This window comes from Bidens hawaiensis, unplaced genomic scaffold (genome assembly GCF_021521415.1).
Source record: "Bidens hawaiensis isolate Kalapana, Puna unplaced genomic scaffold, B.hawaiensis_p1.1 tig00014893_1, whole genome shotgun sequence".
Classification (NCBI taxonomy): domain Eukaryota; kingdom Viridiplantae; phylum Streptophyta; class Magnoliopsida; order Asterales; family Asteraceae; genus Bidens; species Bidens hawaiensis.
This window is the reverse complement of record NW_027492315.1, coordinates 605,013-615,058: the sequence shown is the minus strand read 5'-3', so window position 1 is coordinate 615,058 and position 10,046 is coordinate 605,013.

Here is a 10,046-nt window from a genome sequence, read left to right as displayed (position 1 = left end):
GGATGGTTATTACCACAACCTGTGCATTTATTTGAGTGTAACGTTAATCTTTTAACCCCTAATATTAAAAGTCTAAATAAAATGGTTATTATGACTTTAAAATTGTAACTCCTAAACTTTAAAAGTTTAATAAATTGAAATTATTTAGTAGTTAAGTGGTTATTATGAGTTTAAACTCCTAACCACAAGTTTACATGTTTAATATTTTGATAACTTTTTTTTATTTTCCTTTAATGTTTTGTTAAATAATGTTTGGAAATTATTTATATAAATTTGAAATTATATAGTGTTAGAGCAGGTTTGGTTCATGTATTTTATGGAAATTGGAAATGGAATTGATAAACATTCCATCTATAATTGTGTTTGATTGCTAAGTGAAGGTATTGAGATGAGAAATCTTTCTTCTATTAAAGGAATTCACCTTCCTTCCAATATGTGATGGAATTATAAACATTTCATTGGAATATGGTATGAATGTTTTTATTTTAAAATAAATCAAACATGAAGGTTTGGTTTGCAACTTAAAATTAATGATGTATAAATAATTAAATATATCAAAAACTTATTAAAAAGTCATAAATATAAATTATTATATGAAATAAATGAATTTACGTATTACATATAATATTTTTTTACTTTATTATATTTTCTACCGTGTGTAACACGGGCTCTAACCTAGTATGCAATAGAATTTTTGTAAAGATGGTAATCATAAATATAATATTAACTAGGATAGTGACCCGTGTTACACATAGGTGGAAAAAAAATACAAATGTCATATTTATTAAAAAGAGGAGAGAGAGAGAGAGAGAGAGAGAGAGAGGATAATTTTACTTCAACTATAACACATAATATAGTTATTTTAATTCAGTTTTTATTTTAAAAAAAAAGGCACCTCTATCACCGGTAACTTTGCACCCAATGTCTTTAAAATTCAAAAACCAATTATAAAATGCAGTCCAAGTATTATAAAATAAATAATGTATGCATACGCCATCCAAATATTATAAAATGTCATTCAAATACATAAACACATTACACACTACCCAATTATCAATTTGGTGTCGTTCATTTAAATTCTAGTATATAAAGTCAGTTAAATTAAAAAATAAGATATACAATAAATTTTCTAGCATAATACTATTTTAGTATCTGGGTGGCTTTATTCTCTCCGTAAACACATGCTAACAAACTATGAGGAATTGTCATCTCAATGTTAAAGACCGCTCAAAGTGTTATTAATCGAAGGAAAAAATAGAATAATAAAAAAAGTAGGAACCGTCCAAAAAGTTGGCTTTCTCCTTATATTGGAATCGCCCAAAATAATGAGTTTCAAATTAAAAAAAAAAGATAAAAAAGTATATAAATCCAGCAAAAAGAAAAAGAAATCCAAATAATACGTCATCTTTAAATACATGTGTCTGAAAGATGTAGAAAATATACATGTTTCATTCTGAAATTATATAACTCCACAAACATTAATTTCAGAATAAAACACAAAATCAAAGTAAAAATCTAGAACTTCATTATCAAAAATAATTATTTACCTTGTTTTATGCAGAAACATAAGATTTAGAAAATATAGGTACAAATGGTTATGAATGATTTATATATATACAAACCATTAAAAGGCTATTAATGGGCATGAAAAAAAAATGATACAATAATGATCATCATATAAAAGAAAAAATAAAATAAGTTTGAAAATATTTAATTGTGGGTTATATTCGGTTAGTAAAACATTTGAAAGGAAAGTTTGTTTGCTATGCTCAAATATTGTGATTGTTGAAAACGTTACGAAATTAATAGGCAACACATCCTCCTAAACATAGTTGGAATATTAATAACGTCAATGAGGAAAAACTTCATAAGAACCTACAAAAAATTCCAATGACAAATTTTAGAAACTATTAAAGCCTACAATTCTTTGGTGGGATTACAACTAATTAAAATTAAAATTCGAACTTAATTTAATTTGTTAAATGTGTGGAAATTCGATAGATGGAAACCGGATGAGTTGGGAGCCTATGTGGACATGCTAGTTGAAGGCCATATAGATACATTGTATTGCTTTAATAGTGTAGTAAGATACCTAAATTGCAAATGTAAATATACAAATATATAGTGTGTATTTATTTATTACTAAATTTTCTTAAATTCGGCATTTTTTTCATCCATCCTCGTGTAGTAAACAAGTTTATAACCTAGCTTTTCATTTTTTATTTATTTATTTATTTTGAAAGGAAATGCATATATAAGTGTAATAAAACAAAGTGCCCCATCTTGGAGGAAATTAATAACTCACAAACAAAGAGCAAAAGCAAATGAAAATAAACCAACAATATCAATCAATCATACCTAGTATTTCCCACAAATAGCATAGGTTATCAATAAGTAGGGTCTGGTGAGGGTGGGATGTAAGCAAACCTTACCTCTATCCCTAAGGATAGAGAAGTTGCTTCCAGCGAGACCCTAACTCAAAAGTAGATAGATATACGATACTAAACTAAAACACTATGATATTAGTAAGTTTCAAGGAAACATTTCATTATAACTAAACTAAAACAATACCAAGGTAAGATTAAGCAAATAATAATAAATAAAAATAATAATTCTACTAGTAGTAGTAGTAGTAGTAGTAGTGGTAATCCAAATAACTTGGCAGCCATAAATCTTCTCAGGTCTTGAGCCGAGAAAATATATGAATATAGGACCACCATTTCCTTTAAATCATTTACTTCCAAGAGAACTTCAGTAGAGAGTATAGATTTAGACCATGCCCAAACCGTATCAACCACCCCCGACCCATTCACCACCACTCTATTGCACACAAGGCAACTTTTATTTCGCTCCAACTTATATAAATCTGGGAATAGGTCTTTTAAAGCAAACCTACCCAGCCACATAAAACTTTGTAAAGTTTCCTAATCTGACCTTTCTTGTGAGCAATTTTGCCAAATCAATACCCTTAGAAGAGAAACATCGCCCAATTATAGAAATTTTTTGCCACAGCCCACAAATGGACGATTTTGCCATCTTGCCATCTATATATAACCGAGTCGAATGGATTGCAATAACTCAACCCACAAAGAGTCTTTTTCTAGACGTCATCTGTCACACCCCAATCTAAGCTGAAAATATCGGTGTGTGAACCGTTGGTTCACAGCTCACAAGGTATCATCTTACAATATAAAATATGACAATATCTAATTATTTTTTTATTTCAAATTTCAATAAGTGTACAAGTTCCAAACATGATAGTAATAATCCAAAAAAAATGCAAATATCCTTTATATTAATATCTAGTGGTCTCTCTATGTATTCTTCACCTTAGCTTCAACCAACTGATAACCTGAATATGCGTTCAAAATAAATATAGATTTGTCAACACGAGGTTTGGTGAGATAATCACCAGTTTTGACACTAATAATAATATATAATAAATGAGCAAACAAAATAATTTGAGTATAAATCAATCAAACCATGAGCAAATATACGTGTCAGTTGACCATTGTCTTGCGAATCGGGCATTGGCTACCATGACTAGCATATACAAATGTGGGTGTCGATTAACCATCTTTATGCAAATCAGGCTTTGGCTACTAAGATGGCGCATGATCCTATGATGGCCCTCTCCGAATGCGAAAAAGTAAATAATTAAGCAATTTGCATTTAATTGATTAACACACAAGATTTACGTTTACTAGTTGAGTATATATAATGTAAAAATATGAGATAATACGTATATGTCTCCAAGATCATCGAAAAACAGTAAAATAAGAGGGGAATGATCTCTCACCTTATTATTTAGGTGAGTTTGTGATATAAGTAGGGTAAAATACGATTAAACGAGTGAACCGTCCTTTAACACGCTGACTGAGTAAATCTTAATAGACCTGAAACTTAGAAAAAGTAAACTATAATTAAAACCGCGAACATAGCCGCTGGAATTGATCCAAAAGGATGTCTAGAATTCCGGTTATGAGATATTTAACAAATACACGAGCGGGTACTGACCAAAATCTGAACAACTAGTCGGAAGTTATGTTTTGGTCAGTAGCCTTAAAATCTCGAGACAAAAATAAAAGTCTTCTGGCTCGAACACTAATTTCGAACAGAAGGTTGAGTAATCGAGTAGTCAAAGAATTTGACTATTTTGCCCTTAAACGGGTCGGAAAGCAATTGACCGACAAACCCCATAAATTAGTAAAATTGATTGAGGGATTTTGTTAGTAACCAACGTTTTTCATGAAGACAACTTACCCTGGAACATAAAGGAGAGATGGGAAAAGACGAGTCAAAGAGTCTTGAACACCAAAGTCAAACTATAGATGAAAGAACTTGAACAATCTTTATGGAATTGACAAAGGAGAAGGGAATTTCATGGGATATGGGGAGGAGGGCTGGAAATCAGTAGTTTTTAGGGTTTAGAGATGTGTTTTGACTAAGTATAATAGGTTATAACTTATTTATGAAGTAATCCGTTCGATTAGGAAACGAAATAAGCTATTATTGAGAAAGTCGGGCATAATAATGAACAAAATTCGGTTTGGACAATAATAAAATGAGTTTGGTCCTGACACAACATTTCTTAGAGTTTATGTTTTGTTAATTTAATTGAAAAATAGGAAAGAATTAACAAAATTAGTCCATATACTTCCATAAACGCGATATTTAGCCATTTTAAACGATTTTAAAGGTTGTTAAGGACTATTTGGCATGATTTAAAAGTTATGAAATTATAAAATATGTTAAACCAAGTTAAATACCAATAACTATAAGTTTTAAATAGTTCGAAAGATCCGAATTACATTCCTCAAAAGGTATAAACATAAATGAATGCAAATACGAAAAATCCGAGATATTACAGTCTCCCCTACTTTAGAGAATTTCGTCCCGAAATTAAGGAAAACTAAAACATAATCGTTTTATAAATAATTAAACTTTAAGGAAAATATTTGTAAATAAAATTTAAAATTTACCATAAAAAGGAACTTCTAATAGCCGGAGCAATGCTCCAAGTGAAAATCCAATAAGGGCACTTATATATAGGATGTACCAGCGGCGTTTCTACCATGTCCTTATCATCTTTACATTTGTACAGTTACCCAAAACTACTTTCGGTTCTAGATTATGACACACAACTGTACATATTATGATTTCCATGCGAGAATTTAGGTAATTATGTTCCGGACCATAATTACTTTTATCGTCGGATGGTCTACATACTTCGTCCCATCGTGTGGGTTACAAAACCTTTTAAAGACATAACGTCGTGAGAAAGTAAAAGTTTTTAATTAATCTTAAAGGTAAGATTAAAAAGATCATAAATGCATGAAATATTTGAATTAAAACAATGAGATAAACCTTCAGCATGAAATATTTGAATTAAAACAATGAGGTAAACCTTCGAGTTTGTTTAATGAAAACATTGAAATTGTTTTTTAAATAACTTTTGATATGAATGTATAAATCTTATAATTGAAAGGAAATGAAATCCTAGACGTTAAGAGTGATGAACAAGGATAGGAATATAAGATAACCAACGAACTTTCATGAACTTTACAAATAACAGAAAATAGCAAACAAGATCTTTATACGAAAACTTTCACAACAAAAGTCAAGTGAATAATTTAATGAATAGTATAATTAACAACAAATCTTAAAATAAGTAATGACATGTGAAATCTTTCAAATATTGCAAACATTAGAAATGTAATTCTGAAGATCAAGATATAGATTTGAACAAGGTTAAATGAAGATTTTGATGAAACGAGTTTGATTAGATGAGGAACTTATGAGATTTAAAGATAAATTGATATAAAATTTTAACATTGCAATTGTGAATTTGAGATGTATATAAATTCAAATTACAAAATTAAAATATATGTTAAATAGTAATTGAAATATTAATGGAAATGCGAAAATTTACGTATTCAAACAAATCATTAATAGATTAAATTGGGAAGCGGATATTCTCGAATCACCGAGATAGTCCTATACCAAATAAATCTTCAAAATTACCTATAATATAAGGTGTGTCATTGGAGTATTCACGAATTACGAGTAATCTTCCTATTTCTACAAAATCGTTATAAATAATATGAAATAAGTAAATTGAATTATCGATAATTTATCATGGAAATTTAAATAAATAATAAAATAAGATAAACGCGGTGTTGGAAATGCATGAATCACCATGACTATCCTAACAACTAACAAAGTAATCACCGGAGCATTCAAAATTCTCAAGATGTATCAAAAATAGAAGTAGGGAGTTGAAACATTTACGAACCATCGTGAAATTTTAACTAACAAAACTTAATAAAATTGAAAATAGATCGTGGAGATACCCACGAACCACCATAGATTTTCAACATTAATCGTGAAAATGTCAATAAATGAAATGGGTGATTGAGTTATACATAGATCCCCATGGAAATACAATCAAGAAGGAAAAAAGTCAAAATAATAAAAAAAATTTAACAAATGGAAGATTTAATTTAATAGTGGAAATTAAATTTAAATGATGAAAAATTCAAATTAATAATAAAATTTCAATAATAATTAAATGTTAATAATAAAGACTTATAAGATGGAAGGTAAGTTGTGAAAAATAAGAAGTAACACGAGATTAATAAAAACAAAAGGTACTAAAATGTTAATAGTTAAAGATGAGGGAAAAGATCGACACGTGTTTGATGGTTTGAAAATATGATAAAATGAAATAATTGAGAGAAGATAATTAAATAACCTAACAAATGATAATTGTTTAAACAAATTGTGGTAACTGTGTCTAGAGGATTGTGCCGGATCATAGGAATTAAAATACTTTGATTAATTAGAGTAAAGTGAATAAATCACATCATGAAATTTTGATTAAGTAAAATCATTTAAATAAATGAATAAACGAATATCCTTCGATGGGTTGGGCTTTCCATGAGCCTTCCATGGCATTTTATTGTCCCAACTTGTTAGCATACCAAAATAAATAAATTTGTGAGTTGGGCTTCCCATGAGCTTTCCATGGGATTTTATTGGCCCAGCTAAATAGCAAAACATCGATTTGTGAGTTGGGCCTCCCATCAGCGTTCAATGGCATTTTAAATGGCCCAACAAATTAACGAATTATCAAAACAATAGAGTTGGTCGGCCCATGAGCGTTACATGGCATTTTAACTGACCCAACTAAATAACGAACTAACGTATTCAAATATGAGTAGTTGGAGTATCTCGTGAACGACCACGACTGATACGTTCCAACCAAATATCAAATCAAAAATCGGTTGAGAAATGGATATTTGAAGTGCCTATGGGTTGACATGGATTTTTCACCCAACTAAACACTTTAAAAATAATAATATAAATATTGGAATTTTTTTCCAAATTTAACCACAAAATCAGTGTGAATTCGGTTTGATAATTAACCGTCACATTGGTTACCTTGACAACTTAAATTTCCGGCCGTATGACATTTGTTTCGCTTTGGCCTATAAGGTCGAGTACTGTGGTCGGGTTATCATCCAGGTAAGGAATACCGTCTTACCTTTGGTTCTTGGAACCGTTTTTCCAAGGCCCGACTCACAGTTCTCTCCCCCTTCCAGTTAGTACAGAACATATCATACTCTCATGCTTTAAGGTGTAGGAGTAAAAACAAAACAAGGGAATTCTTAAGGAATTTCCCAAAATAAAAACAATCTACTAAATTTATTAAATAAAAGAGTTAAAAATATTTTGAGAGTGAGGCATAGCCTCGAAGTTTGTGTGTGCACAAGATAAAAATAATAAAATAAATAAACAATTTAAATGAGCTGTAAACACATAAACTAAGCACATAAGGCAATCAAGTAAGCACGTATATAGTCCTAAGCATATTACTAGGACATTTCTAACGACCTATATTATAACATTCGGCTCTAATACCAATCTGTCACACCTCAACCTAAGGCAGAAATGCCTGGGCGCAAACCGTTGGTTCAAAGCTCACAATGTACTATCATACAATATAAAATATGACAATATCTAATTAATTTATTTTATTCAAATTTCAAATAAGTGTACAAGTTCCAAATATGATAAAAATAATCCAAAACATAATAAAATGCAAATATCCTTTATTTTAATATATAGTGGTCTCTCTATGCATTCTTTACCTTAGCTTCAAACCAACTAGTAACCTACATATGCGTACAAAATAAACATAGATTAGTCAACACAAGGTTGAGTGAGATAATCACCAGTTTTGACACTAATAATAATATTTAATAAATGAGCAAACAAATTAATGTGAGTATAAATCAATCAAACCATGAGCAAATAATTATGTCAGTTGGCCGTTGCCTTGCGAATCGAGCATTGGCTAGTATGACTAGCATATACAAATGTGGGTGTCGGTTGACCATCATTATGCGAATCGGGCTTTGGCTACTAAGACGGCGTATGATCATACTATAATATGATTATGATGAATCTCGCCAAATGCGATAAAGTAAACAATTAAGCAATTAGCATTTAATTGATTAACACACTAGATTTACGTTTGCTAGTTGAGTACATATAATGTAAAAATATGAGATAATACGCATATGTCTCCAAAATCATCGAAAAACAGTAAAATAAGAAGGGGAATGATCTGTCACCTTATTATTTAGGTGAGTTTGTGATATAATAAGAGTATAATACGATTAAACGAGTGAACCGTCCTTAAACGCACTGACTGAGTAAATCCTAGACCTAAAACTTATAGACAATAAACTACAATTAAAACTGAGAACATAGCTGCTGGAATCGATCCAAACAGATGTCTAGAACTCGGGTTATGAGATATTTAACAGATAAGCAAGCTGGTACTGACCAGAATCCGAACAGCGAGTCGGAAGTTGGGTTTTGGTCAGTAGCCTTAAAATATTGAGACAAAAATAAAAATCTTCTGGCCTGAGAGCTAATTTTGACCAGATGGTTGAGTAATCGAGTAGTCAAAGAATTTGACTATTATGCCCTTAAACAGGTCGGAAAGCAATTGATCGCCAAAACCCCATAAATCAGAAAAATTGATTGAGGGATTTTTTTATTTAGATAAAAACCAACGTTTTTCATGCAGACAACTTACCATGGAACATAAAGTGTTGGGTTTTAACAAGATTATCAAAGTGATAAAATCCATATTTTACCAAAAACGCAACGGAAATTAGTTTTAAATCTTGTTAATTTGATATGTATAAAACCTATTTTACACATGCAAAACCCAAACCCTGATCCAAATACGAAATACATACTATCTAACACATGCATGTCACTATAAGTACATGCATGTTAAAGCTACCTTTCAAATCCAATGAAGAGGAAGGAGATGATGATGAAGAAGGCAAGAACTTGAATATGAAGCTCCTCAAGCTAGCATACCCCAAGCTTTCCAACAAACACCACTTGTAGCTAGGATTTCCACACTTAAATCTTCTCTTTGTTTCCTTTTTCCTTGGCCGTCCAAAGAGACGAAGAGAAGAATGGGTGTAGAGGATATTTCCTCTAGTGTACTTGTTCTTACTCTTGGCCCTTCAAAAGAAGAAGAGAGTAGTAGAGAGAGTTTTTCTCAAGCATTCTTGTGTTGAATGTGTGTTGTGTTAGAGAGAAAATGAAAGGAAGAAAGATCATAAGTCTTTCAAAGTGGCACCACCCAAGTCCACCAATCCATACCATTGCATGTCTCCACTATCTCAAAATAATAATAAAATAATAAAGAGTACAAGAGAGGGGGGACGGCCCCTTCCTTTCTCATTTTTATTATTATTGTTATTTTATAACTTTCCATTTATGTTATAAAACATATAGGTGACATGCTTGGTAATTTGGTTTACATATTGTTATTTAACCAACTTAAATAACACTATGTAAAGTTCTCTCAAGTATAAATCATCCATATGATTTATTTACTACACAAGTACATTGTATTTAAAAACCCCTTTCTAAATAACTCAAGTGTTAATATTCATTTGTTATGATCATATCATATGTAAACAAATATTGTTGGTGTTTGTCTAGCTTGTTAT